Consider the following 14,623-nt stretch of genomic DNA (forward strand, 5'->3'; position numbering starts at 1 on the left):
ACAGGACACTTTATAATTATTCTAGTGGTAATGTAAAGTTCCCTTTTGTGATTAATTATTAACGTCCTTTGTCTACGCATAAAATTATTTTTCCTGTACATCCATGCCAATATTTTAAAAATTTATTTTAAGCATCTTCAGTTGATACAATAAGTCTGCAAATTGTCTTTTACATCTTAGGACAAATAATTGAATTGATAATTTTCACTTAATTAGAGATAAATTGTTTCAATTGCCAATTTCAACTAAATCGTGAAAATAATTACGTAGTAATTTAGTAAGACAAGAATTCTCGAAAAGAACGAAGGTGTCCTATCAAATAAAACTGATGAGAAATTGTAAAATGAGTCAAATGCAAAAATTATTTTTAACAAATTATGAATCTGTCTAACATTAATTTGTGCAAGTTGAAGTTATAAAGCATTCGTCATCCATAGGAATATTTAATTACTCTAAATAAAAATTGGATTTAAAATACTGATAATAGCCGTTTACAGCCCTACCCTTCTTGATTTGGAGGTTTTGGTTACAAATATACAAAGTGTGAATTGGACTATATTTCTCTCATCAAATTAAATAGTGAGACTAATTCAGAGTGAATAAAGAAATAATTTTCAGTAAATGAAAGGAATTAATGCAGCATTTATTTATCTTAGTAACAAAAATTCCTCTTGACAAGTGCGGAGGCGAAGGTGGATTTCTTTTCATCTAAATTATTATTTTCTTGAAATTCCTGAAGTCATTAGGCAAACGCCAACAGAAATTGTCTTCCAGAAGTATTCTTGGCACAGAGAAAGAGATCCAGAGGCCTAACTTCGAAGTTTGGTAAGCGATTGTAGTGCCACCTGTATTGATGCCTTCGTACAGGAACTAAACGAAAGCCGCGAATTTTCGAAACGAAACCGAGACTCGCCGCCGTTTTGAGCGTGTTGCTTGTTGTTTTGAGCGTGTTTTTGAAGTTTTGAGGGTTCTCTTTTGATTCAATTTTGTTTAGATTTTTCTTCCTTGTGTACTGTGTTTCTTGCATATATTTAGAATGGATGCGAACTCCAGACCTCGTGTGACTCCGGATAAATCACCGAGAAAGTTCTCTGTGAGCATATTTAGATGTTGTCTTTGTTGTAGAAGACAGAATGAAACACCTGGATTGATATTATTCAAGTTTCCGTCGGAGGAGAGCAGGTATGTTTAATAATTGTTTTGAAATTAAATTTGAAAATAAATTTGAACGAATTAGAATTACCTTATTTAGAAAACATGTGAAATTTCCTTTTGTGTTATTAAATTACTGTCATATTTCGTATATTTAATCATATAAAATAATATTTCTAGTTATATTTCATTGATTCTTAAATTCTTTTCCATAATATATGTTAATGGATTTAATGCTATAAACATGATGTGTTATCAGAAATTTTCCCATCTTTTATCGTAATTTTGCTAGCGTATAAGAACACTGAATTTGAATATTTTCTCTGTGCTTGTATCAATCTTGTAATAGATAACAATATTTTCTAGGTATAAAAAATGATTTTCAGAATTGAAATAGGATGTGAAAGCAGTGAATTTGCAGTGCCGCGTATGATTGAATACAACCATGAACACTCTTTGTTTTAACACCTATTTCAACAAAGTGAATTGATGCTGTAATAAGAAAGAAATTTTGAATCTCTCCATCCGAGGTTATTTGGAAAGAAAGATTCTAAATTTCTGTCGGTTGGCAAAATCAGAAATTTTATATTAATGCACTGCAATCATTTATAGTGGTGGTTACATTCACTGAAAAACATTCTTGTAATAGATAATAATATTTTCTCGATGTAATAAATGTTTTTCAGCATTGAAATGGGATGTGACACCAGAGAATTTGCAGTATGTCTTGAGAAATGCTACATTGTGTGACAAACATTTTTCTGGTTCTTATTTCACTAGTACTTTAAGGCGTTGCGTTACAATATTTGTTTGTCCTCATGTTGAAGAAGATTTGCCTTATACAATTGATGGCATTCTTTCTGCTCAAGCTTTACATATGCCGGAGGCCCACAGTTCATTCTCCTACAGTTAGTCACCCTACACATCCATATTATACAAATCTAGTATCTCCTACAGTAACATCATTTAACACAACCGAGCACATGCAAGTCACCTTCAAAACAAGGGAAATAAAAAGTTTATTATCTAATGTTTCGAAACTAAAAAAAAAGCCAATTGTATTTTTATCTTGTAATAATAGCTTTGTTATTACATAAGAACCTTTTTCTCATAGATATTAAATTTATAAAACTAATCACTCCTCATTTTTAATTAAAATTTCCTTTTCAAATGAGCTTGTGCTATATTTATAATTATTTTGAAGGATATTATTTTTTGCTATGTAATATGTGGATTGTTTTCATTTATTTTTTTTCTTCAATAAAATAAAACAGCAATTTTGTGTTGTTTTTTATTTATTTCATTTTTTGCAAATTAACCTATGTAATAGTAATAATAAAAACATCCATAATTCCTGATCTTAAATAACTCTGTAAAAATGTGTCTATGCTTTCATTTTTGTACAGTTTGTGCTATTTTAGCCATCTCCTGTGATCCTGTTCCCTTTTTTTTGTTTAGATTTGTTAATTATGCAGTCGTTTATTAATGAATTTAAAGTTTCACTAAATAATTTGCATTAGTTTCGTTGACTATTTTGGATTGATATTTTTAATCAATTTTTACAAGGTGCATTTCTTAAATTCTCAAAAAAAATATTGTTTAACAAATCCCTTCAAAATTTTTTCAGCAAAATACTATCATATTATAATTTGTCTGATATGTCCAGGTTTTAGTCATGAAGCTTGAAAGATTCTAATCACCTGGAATAAATATGATTATAGAATCAGTTTGACATGATGTATGTTTTAATTTATCATATATAAATATTTCGAGACATTAAAATCTGTGTAATAATAATGCTTTCTAAATTAATATTCTTGTTCAATTAAATTGTGAGGTATTTTTTTGTAAATTTATTTTAACTTATTGCTGCAAGATCAAATATTGAACTGTAATTTGCTGCAAAGTTTAAAACGTTTAGAAAAAAAAATTGTTTTCACAATGATTTTGGTCTATAGAATTTGCATTCTTTTATTTATTTTTCGTTTTCTGAATATGCAAATTAAGTATTAATTTATTTACTTTTGAAGATTAAAAATATCCTGAAAGATGCATAATAAAATTGAGTTGGCCAATTAAAAAGATTTTCTGATGAACTGAAAACAATTTATGATCTGAAAGAAAGTTTCTAAAGAATGTATGCATGCAATTTAACAATTTGGAAAATATTTTATAAGTCTTTAATTTTTGAAGTATTTCTTTGGAATGCTTCAATTAATTTTTTATCATTTTGAGAATGTCCTCAATTTTTTCTGTCTATTAAAGAAACCCATATTTTGGTTTTAAGAATGATATTTTAAATTTATATGGCTTTGATTGTTTAAATAAACAAAGAAACTTATTAACTTTTCTTAAATTTAATACAAAAGAAATTAAAAAAAAATACTTTGTTATGCAGCGGAAGAGGTGATTTCTAAAACATGGGCTTTTTTATAACGCATAAAAAACACAATTTTAGTTTCATCCCTTTATTTCGTCTGCGACATTTTGGCGTTCCTCAACTTTCAACGATTAAGAGGATTCCATTCGTAACCTCAATACTTGCACAATTGGCGATCGCAGCGCGACCTCAACATAATTAATCAAGGGATTCAACACACTCCCCAGGATTAAATAAAATAGTTTCAATAAAGTTCCAAGAAAAATTAAATCCTTAAGAAATGCAAATTAAGATATGTAAAATATAACATCAGTAAACAGCAGAATTTTCATATTATATATTGCTAAAGAAATTATTTAAAAGAAATACACAGGAATATACTTCAACCAAATTATAAATATCTCATTCAACCGGGAGTACAACAGTTTTCGCAATTGTTTTTTTTTTTTTTAATTCTCCCGTTATAGTTTTATACTTTACTGTTCACACTTTGTTACCAGAATCTAAATATGCTCCAACAACTAGACGTAAAAGCCATTTGCAATCTGGAAGAAGATGACTAATATTATCGCGCCTAAAGAAATGTTATTTTACTAAACCATCCATTAAGTTCTTTGTTTTACAGTTGCAAATTAATAGTTAGTTCATTTTTTCCAAATAATTTCTATTTTCATTTTTGCATCCAAAATTTGTATTTTTCTGAGAGTTTAATATCAAAAAGAAATGTGATATATGTTTTTTGAACTGACCGAGGAGACAAATAGCATTAGAACTGTGTAACACTTGGGACAAATACGGACAACAATGAAAATAATTTTCGAAAATGCACAAATTGCGTAGAAGGTAATTCTAATATCTGATAAAAATGGCTATAAAATATCTGCAATTAAAACTTCAAAATTATGTATTAATTTAAAATAGTGATAGATTATCTACCACTATTTTTATAAAGGTTTGCTCTTTATTAAATTCGAGTACTTCTACAATTTGGACATTCGAATTCAATCACAAAGTCAAATCGTGTGATTGAATTCCAATGTTCATATCTTTTTTGGATAAAATGAATTGGGAGATAGATTATTGCGCTATTGGAATGCAGGTGTTAGGGAAAACCCGAACATGCGAAAAAAATATTTCTAAATTCAATAAACTATCACGTACTCCAGAATGATTCCTTAATGTTAAGCGATCAAGAAGCCGGTTAAGAATCTCTCTGCAAGTTTTCTGCGCGATGCGAACGACCCCTGGCGTTTATAAGCCTTCATTTTTTTTTTTTTATTTATTTCCTGATCCAAGATCCTGTTTTATTGAAATGGATGACATGGAAAAGCAAGATTAGGATACAAATTTATTGAAGTTAAGTGTCTTTCTTTCATTATCCTTAATACAAACTTAAAGTATGATCGAATCTGTTAAAGTTAAGCCTATTTGTTCTTCATGTTCTGTTTTAACAACAAATTATAATTGCAGATTCCTCCACTATATTGCTGATGTACGAAGATAATTCGAGATGTCTATTTGGAACTAAGAAATATGGATGCTTTTGATTTCAAAGCTGGTGTTATTATTCTGAACTAACTATTTAAAAGAGATTCTATTTAAAAATTATGTCATTATTAAACGTATGATACTGAAACAAATTATGCCCCAATTAAAAAATATGGCATGGATATAGCACCAATGTCAATCAAATATATGTCGATTTTTTATTACTTAATTAAATATCTTAATTAATTTGAAAGTAACACAGTTTAATTACAGACATATGCCAGAATGAATGCGCAAATCTTATTTGTTTACGCAGGGTTTCTGCGACTAACAGATATGTATTTTCTATTTTATTTATTGGCAAGCAAGGACTGAAATTTGTTGTGTTAAATAGGTAAAAAATATAATTTCACTAAAAAACTGTCATACGTATTTTAGCGATAGCATGCCTCTTTAAGAAATCTTTTTAAATATACATAGCAATGGTAATTGGTGCCATCAAATGCATAAATCTAACAAATTTTAGGGAAATCTGGAACTATCCATGTCCCTAAATAAAATATAAATAAATTTTTGTGTATAAATATATATTTCTCAATTGCAAAAATTAAGCTAATGTGGTCAACAATGTTGAAATGATATTTTATTTTTTAAAATCATTCAAATTATTCAAATTCAAATTTGCAGAAAACAGTAAAATTATAGGTTGCCCAAATAAAAAATTGGGCAAGTCCAACGACAAGAATAATTTTATTGAAAATAAAAATTAACTGACATAGGTTTTGTTACACAGGCCTCATTGTTTAGGTAGCAGTTTTATGCCTTTGCTATGGAAAGATGGGGGTTGATTCTTGAGGAAGTCCTGCATATTTTCCTTCACTTCGTCGTCCGAATGGAAATGTGTCCCCTGTAATGCTCCCGTAAGTGGCCCAAAGATGTGAAAGTTACAATCTGACGCAATCGCAAGTGTCCACTTTTCCTTTAGGCAACTCAAATAGTATTAAACAATTTTAAATACATGTATATTTAGCCTTGAAATCTATATCAATAAAATATTTAATTTGATTTAACCTCATTATTAAATTAGTGTTATAATCATTGTCATTATGAGACTTTGTTTATGAAACAGTTACAAAACTTTGTTTTCCTTCAAAAAAATTGTATGTCACCTCCAGATATAATTTGATGGAGTCCTTTTTATCTTTTCCTTTAATTTGAAGTTTTGAATTTAAGGTCTTTTGTTTTAATAATGTTGCCCAATTCAGGAGTTAACAGTCACTATGTACTTTAAATATGCATATTATTTCATTTCTGAAAATATCATATGAATATAAAAAGTGTATTTGCATTGAAAGAATTTTGTTATCAGTGTTTAGTACAGAAATATAAAATATATAAATAAAGTATGTGTTAGAATTTTAAAATTATCAACTGTATTATTTGCAGCCTTTTTTGACAGCCAGCTAGTTCTTCAAAATATTGGTTGTATTTTATTTCATTCAAATTTCTTAGACATAACATTATGTTCATGACAAAATAGTTTTAAGCATCTGATTACTATAGACATTAAAACCATGGTATTTTGATAATCCTAGATATTTTCTGTTCAAGGTGTACATGAAATTCCCTCATTTGAATCTTCCCCATGATATCATTCTATTAAATGCGTGATTGTATGGGACATATCTTTTCTAACTTTGGGGATATTATAACTTCCTTTTTTTAATTGTAAATTATCCATATACTAAAAAGAAACCTTTCTTCACCTTTGCTTCCTTAAATACTTGATGAATCAATAAAAATGGTTTGAAGCTCACTGCAGCAAATTTATCTTTTGTTAGAAATCAGGTATAATTAAAATTTCAAAATGGTAATTTATATTCATGAAAAATGTGCATAATTATTAAACTGATATTAATGAAAAGATAATTTTTTAACATTTTGAAATGATGTTAGAATTAATTTTGTGCTGCAATATTTTCAGCAATATCACAAAATTCAGCCTAATTTTTAAGCACTAAAAATTTTGCTTGAAGAAAATGGCTCCTTGGGGCGCATTCTCGTACTCCAAATTATGTATGCGCCAAATTTGATACTATAGGTGAAACGAACTGGCCCTTAGCGAGTCAACACACATGCATTCATCATCATTATTATTATAATAGAGATTTTTCTTTAAAAAATAGATCAAAAGTGATGAATTTTATGCAACTCTGTTTTTAAAGAGTAAAATGATTTAATATAGGGTGTTTTATATAAATACCCTATATCATATTTACAAATATAAAATAGTATGTAAATATAATATAGGGTGTTTTTTTAAACTGATGCTACTGAGAGACCTCTGCAGTTCGAACTGTCAGCCGCAAAACCACCAAATTTCCTACGGGGACTATTGACGACATGGATAAAAGGAATCCGAAAAAAAAAAATAGTTTGAAAAGTTGCCAATAGGGGGAATGCTGCGCTTTTGATCTAAATTTTAAGTTCAACTGCAAGATAAAATTTTAAAAAAACAGATAAATGAATAATGAATGATAACAGATAATGAATAATAACAGAAATGAATAATAACAGATAATGAACCAGTAAACAGATAAATGAATAATAAAGAATTAATTTTTCCACAAATGTGCTTTATTCGGAAAAATAACTTCTGTAAATTGTTACAAGTTAAAAAAGAGAGAGAGAGAGAGAGAAAATTCTATTCGACTTTCTTTTTTTTTCAATAGAATCGCTTTCCCGGAACTATTTTCAAAATGACCTCCATTTTCTTGAACTCAGCATTGCATTCTGTTCACCGTACTCTCTACAGCTGAATGCAACATTTCAGGATGCATATTTATAACAGTCCGTGTTATGTTTTCCTTTAAATTTGATAAGTTCGTGACTTCACCAAGAAAAACCTCCGATACCGATTTTAAATAACCTCACAGTAAAAAGTCACATGGGGTTAGATCTGAGGAGAGAGGTGGCCAATTTGAAATGCCGCGAATGAATAAATTAAGCCACGGACCTTTTTTATTGAGACATTTGCTTCCGCAAACAGACTTTATCATAGATTTGATCGTAAATATAGAAAGAAATTCAGAATCATGGTTTCCGAAGTTTTTTGGATACCAAGATTCTGAATTCCTTTACATTAAGTAGGATCAGAAATTTTATATCAATGCACTGTAATCATTTCTAGTGGTAGTTAATTTTAATTATAAAACCAATATATATACTGAAAAACGTTACGTGAGACCCTATGTTTTCCGGTGATTTTTCATCTCCTTAATGCCTTCTGTCTCAATTCTGAATTTATCTTCCGAGTTTGAAACCATCCTTTGCAAACATCAGAACTAGCGTTGCAGCGTTGTTTTCTGGTGCCCATTTTAGTTTTTCTTGAATATCTTAAAAACTAATCAGTTTTCATTCCACATGCTTGTAACAAAGTAAAGAGTATAAAATTCCTTACATTTTCAAGCTTTTATTTTTCTTCAAGTTTTAATATTTTCGCATATAAGGGTTCTAAACTGCTTTTTGGTTTTCAGTAATTTATGATTCCCTGGATCATCAAATCGGCATATTACCGACATAGAAAAAAAAATTCTTTTAGAATGTATTCTCGCTGAAAGAAATTCCTAGTTAAATCATCATTTGTAATTTTTAATTAATTTCGACTATTTTCGGATTCTATATTTTTGCGTTTTTCACCTATTATGTCTTTCGGCACCCTATGTTGTATGGTCAGTTTTTTTCCTCTTGATATCTTTCGAAATTCAAATAAAAAATTTTTTTCTTCCAAATGTGAAGAATCGGAGAGAGCTGTTTCAAATTTTTTGAAACCGCAATAGTAAGTTTAAGATTTTAACTCATAATTGAAAAGGTTCTGTCTTAGAATAAAATACGGTAGCCTAAGAGAACACAAATTTTGATGAATGTCAAAATAGATTTTCTAATTTAAAACATCATCGTACATCTATAGAAAAATGCAATAAAGATAAAATATTTTCTTTGTCATACTGTACATGCAAAATCAATAAATTCAACGGGTAAAACCATTATTTCGTACCAATATCAACATAAAAGATTGTGAACAGTAGAAAAATGATGCAAAGGCTTCTATTAATTTTCAGTAATATTAACATTTTTTAAATTTTACCTGTCATGGTTCTTTTTCCTTTGTAAACTAAAAAAATGCTTGATACAATATTTATTCATTTGGACTAAATAATGTAGTAAATTTTTTAAGCAAGTATCATTTTCATATCATTACGCTACAGGATCATTTTGTTGTTCAAATCCAACGGCGTTAATCTTTATAAAAATCGAAAGGAAAAGAGAAAAAGTAACAGAGAGATTAATTGCAGCTGATTTTCTATTGAAATATTTTAATACTTGATGGGAACGATAAAATAATGTAGTATATTTCTATATTAGGTATTAAGTTGTTCAAAATTAATTTTAAAAAAAAAAGCAAATCGTTGCGGATGGGCATTACTGTACAATAAAAGATAAAAATTGACGTAATTCTTCACACTTTTGCGAATCATATGTCACTACGTATGAAAAGCATTTCAAACCGTCAGAGTACATGCCCAACGAAATAATGATATGATAATGTTAAAAAAGAAAAAGCATTTTATAAACTAATTCCTTGCAAATTTTTCATTCAATTAAATCATAATATCTGTATGTTTTAAAACATATAGATTTATTTGTTCTAAAGCAATTTGCTGGATTTTCAAACAGTTATAAGCCGTAGTTCTAACACGCAGCAAAACATTATTTGCCGAGATATACCATTATACGCTTCATAAAAGATGTATAGGAACTGTTCTCAATCTAGACATGTGAAAAGAAAAACTTATGCTGCCGAAACATGCAATCAGTTTTGTAAATCAAATCACACTAGCAGACAGCGAACATTCCAAGAATGAGTTAATAGAAAGAACGAGTGGCGCTGCGATCGGTTAGAGAAATTCGGCGAATTGACTTAAAAAAACATAATCTTAAATACAAAAACACATTTGGAAGTATCAATGAAATACTCTTCGCTGCAAAGAATAACATACATATGGAAATATTATACTGTGTTTTATTATTACTAATGCCTGGAGCAGCGCGAATGCAGCGCCCCAATCAACTGCACTTTGCCGAAGTGTCAATCGTCAGTCACACTAAGTTCAATGGAAAGCCTCAGATGAGAAAAGCCCCCTTCTTGATCAGCACATTTGCCACCAGAATAGTAATGTTTATATGGAGAGCCTGGGCGGTCAGCCTATAATCTCCGATCCCTAATGGTGTTGTTGAAAGATAACAGTGCAAACATGCTGGTCAGCAATTCACATTTTCATTCTCGTCCGTCTGGAAGGGGTGGAACTGGGAGATAAGAACCGGCTGGAACCAGTTTCACTCAGCTGTTTAGGGGGTTCCCCAAGGTCGGCGCGTGCCAGGCATGAGTTGTCTTCTTTCTTCTTTGCGGTATTTGGGCTTGGCCATGCTTTTGACACATTCTTTCCCCCTCATTTCAGGAGTGCTCTTGGTCTTTTCTTGTAAAGTGGGTCATACGGATGGTAGCGGGGAATTGATTTTATTGCGATGTTTTGCAAATTGTCTATTTTTTCGAAGAATGTAGTAGCGTGTTTTTTAATCAGTTCTCTGATGGTTTTAATGTTGAAATCTTTCCTGATATTGTTGTTTCTGACAATACAGAGCATGCTGAAATTTGTTTAAATATTTGGTTTTGAAGAATTTCTAGCTTAAGTATTTGGTTTCGAAGAATTTGCAGCTTGGTGATATGGGCTTGAACGGCAATTCCCCAGATGGGGACTTTGTAGGTAAAGAATCAGCACACTTCCGACCCCAAGTAAGTATGCAGTCTACTATTCTCGGAATTGGTATATATAATTTACTGTTATAAATATAGTAGTAGAAATATTTCTAATGTGCATGGGTTATATGATATATTTGTTTATTTCTCGACAGAATTTTCATTTGAAATGCTCTTGTATGAGATGAGATAGCATTTTATGTATGCTCTCAGGTGCATGCTCTTCACATTAGAGCAATCTTTGTTTTACTTTCGTAGTTAGTTTCGCCAAGCAATTCTTCTTTTTATAAATAAAATACTTTAGCTTGAAGTTATGATACATAAGTGGTTTTAAGGATAAGATAATTTACATTATAAACATTTATGACATTTTCACTCCTTTGTTTTGAATCTCAATCATTAGCAAAAAATCATGCATGCGCGGCAGTAACCTAGCGATAAATATGCTAGGGGAATAGAAGTCCCGGACTGAGGTACAGTACAGTACATTTATTACCATTTCATGTAAGAATAATAAAGACACGAAAAGAATAATACTGTCCTTCCGAAACCATTTGCATTTCTTGAATTACAGGCAATGATGGAAATGTCATATGGCTTTTAACCCGGGCGCAGATTATCCTCGCCACACCATTGACCCACGTATAAAAGCATGCAACCTTATAATAATAAAAACGTTCCATATACAAAAAATTTCATTTCACTGTAACGTTTCTAATATTAAAGATAGAATAATAAGTTAAATAAGCCATATCAGTGTCTCATTAAGACGAAGACCTTTAGATATTAAAGTTTTTCGATAGCTGCAACTGCTTTGAAATTATAGAGGCTATATGTAAAAACACAAAATATTTTTACATTCAACTTGTATGTTGTTTGCTTTTGACTCTTATTGACATTTCTTGGTTTTGCAGTGTGATAATGGTCTTATAGTTGTTTGGTTTGATTTAATTTTGCTGTGGTCTTGCTTAGATATGAATTATGAAATAATCGCTTACTGTTGTTGTGCAATTTATTGTCATTCCTTTATTGATATTAATTCTTTTCCACAAAACCCTAGATTTTTTTCGGAATCTTTTTGACACGAGTTGTCAATACATGGACGAAAATCAGACGCATCCCAGAAAAAATTTCTCTGATCTTAATCCTTGCATGAGTGTGACCCTTGATAAGGCCTACAGGCCGGATTCTTCATTTTCATTATTCCATTCAATCCATTTTTTGTTTGTAAACATAATATTAATTTTTATTTAGGTAAGTTCATTTGTGTTTTGGAAGTAGAAGCATTAGCGCGCTCTAAATACAATGCATATTTCTTTTGTCGTTATTTCCAATGGCATTTGTCATAGACAAGTCAGGGATTTTAATCCAAGGGTGCGTCTCTTGTTTTTCAGTAGCGCCATCTAGGTCCAAGAGTGCGACATAGCTACACACACATCACAACCCTTTTTACGAGGCGGACTTCATTCATGCATTTCATTCACGCATCCACAGATCGTCATTTAGAACTGAATCCGAGAACGACCACCCCTGATTCAGTACTCCCAGTGGTATTACTCTCGATATGGAGGACTTTGTGATCGCGACAGATTTGTGCATGCGCCAGCCACTACACACACTAAGAGTCTTCGGCCGGCGGGGTTCTAACTCGAACCCACGGGACGCGAATCCAACGCCCTACCATCTAGTCTATCTCGAGCGCATCTTTCTTTTATTAGTTTTGATTCAGGAAGTATTTACTTTTAAGTTTGTTTCTTGGTCGGTAATATCCTAGATTTGCATATTATTTTTATAGTATTTCTACTTTGATATTATTTATTCTTCTATAAATACTGAACTATTCAATAGCAATATAAGCATTATCTATGATTACTTCAATATGTAATATTTCATATGTAATCGTAAAAAAAGCATAGAAAAGGTATTGTATTGGTCAAAACAATCAAACTCGAGAATTTGAATGAAAATCTTCATTTTCTTCCTTCCTCCCTGAAGCGGAAAAATATATTTCTAGCATTATATCTGTCTGTCAGTCAGTCTGTCTGTAACAAAGATAAATAAAAAAAACACTTTGAGGTAGACAAATGAAATTTCATATATGGTCTTTTCACCAAATTTGTAGATTTCTATCGAATGTTAAGTAAAATTTTTTCAGAGAAAGTCTGTCTGTCCAGTTCTTTGAATGCAAATAGACTCAATTTGGTACACATGTTTAGCGTCTAGAATAGAGATTCGTATCGAATTTTGAACCAAATCTATCAAGTGATTTGTCTGTCTGTACTCTCTCATGCGCATAAACGTCATGATTTACAAACGCAATGACTTAAATCAATGAACGTTAGAATGTCGTGTAACTACAATTGTTGTTTCGTGACAAATTTCGGTGTGAATTGGTCAGCAAAAAGAGCTTCGGAAACATGTATTTTCAAAATAGATTCAGTATAAGTGGTAGATTCATGCTGAAGATTTGTATTTAGTAACTATCACCAGATCTGAAATTTGCAACAACTTTGTGTGGCATTAGTGAACGAAATTCAAAGTTTTCGTAGACTTATCCAAGGTCCACAATTTTACAAAGGGAGATGGGGGGGGGTAATTGTAGGATATGTGAGAATGTTTTGGTAAGACCAGTCCCATTGGTTATTGTCTAATGACTATAGGAATTTGAAAATAATAACATAGATGAAAAGGAATCGACATTTGCCTTTGATCCTTCCAAGAGGAATTTTTTTATATTTCATATGTTTTTACCTGAAGGCATTGTAATGTCTTGATCCTGGCTGATCAAATAAGACAGTAGCATTACAGACAATTCCTTTATTTACAGGCTTATATGTACACAAGAAGAACTTCTTCTCATCTTGGTTAATATGATTGATAAAATTTACACAACGGTTGAAAGTTAATTATGAAATAGTTCCTCTATCAATTTGGAGAAATAACACCATAAAAAAAACTAACAAGCTGTTAGCTTAAATGGCTACTGCAGGGGTAGCTATAGGAACCCACCGATCTTCATTGGGTGGATCTTAACTCAGAAGTCCGAATCACACGAAGTTTCCCTCACTTCTTAAAAACGACTCTCACATCGATGGTAGAATTAACGGAGCACCCGCCTTGCGCAGCAAGGCTATCTCCATGATCCTGGTAGTTTTAGACCTGGCGTCGTGAGTTGCCCTGATCTTTTGGGCCTAATGACTAGGAGTGTGGAAGTGATCGTTGCCGGTTCCAGAGACAGGGGTGTAGGAGCGGGAGCGAGCAGTGGTATCCAATGGTAGACCGTTCTTCAGGAAGGGGGTGGAGTCAGTCTATGGAGCAGTGAAACCCAAGAGAGTGTTGATTTTTGGCAGTTGAGATGTATTTTGCTGAGGCTAGCCTATTGTTCCTGGTTGGGACTCTCACGGCTCACTCCCTCCTTCATTTTATTTCCGTCAAATCTCCGCCTCTCATTTTCACATTGGTGCGCTTGAGTTCCCTCTCACCCAATAACTGTTCAGCAATGCTTCCTCGATGGTCTCCAGTCGATTGTGGGAATGTCCGTTGATGATCCATCCCTGTAGCTGACCCTTCCGAACACATGTTAATTATAGTCCCTTCACAATGGAAAAAAAAAGTTTAATATCCGGATGGTTTGACGCTCTTCCTCCTTGAAAATATGATGGATTTCCCTGAAATGACGAAACACGCTCGTGTGGATCTTTATCTGGACGCAACTAATGACCAGACACAATGACCCTACTTTCGAAGAGGATCCCCCACCTGGCAGTTTGGAGGTACTTAGCAAT

Source organism: Argiope bruennichi, chromosome X1 (assembly GCF_947563725.1).
Source record: "Argiope bruennichi chromosome X1, qqArgBrue1.1, whole genome shotgun sequence".
NCBI lineage: Eukaryota > Metazoa > Arthropoda > Arachnida > Araneae > Araneidae > Argiope > Argiope bruennichi.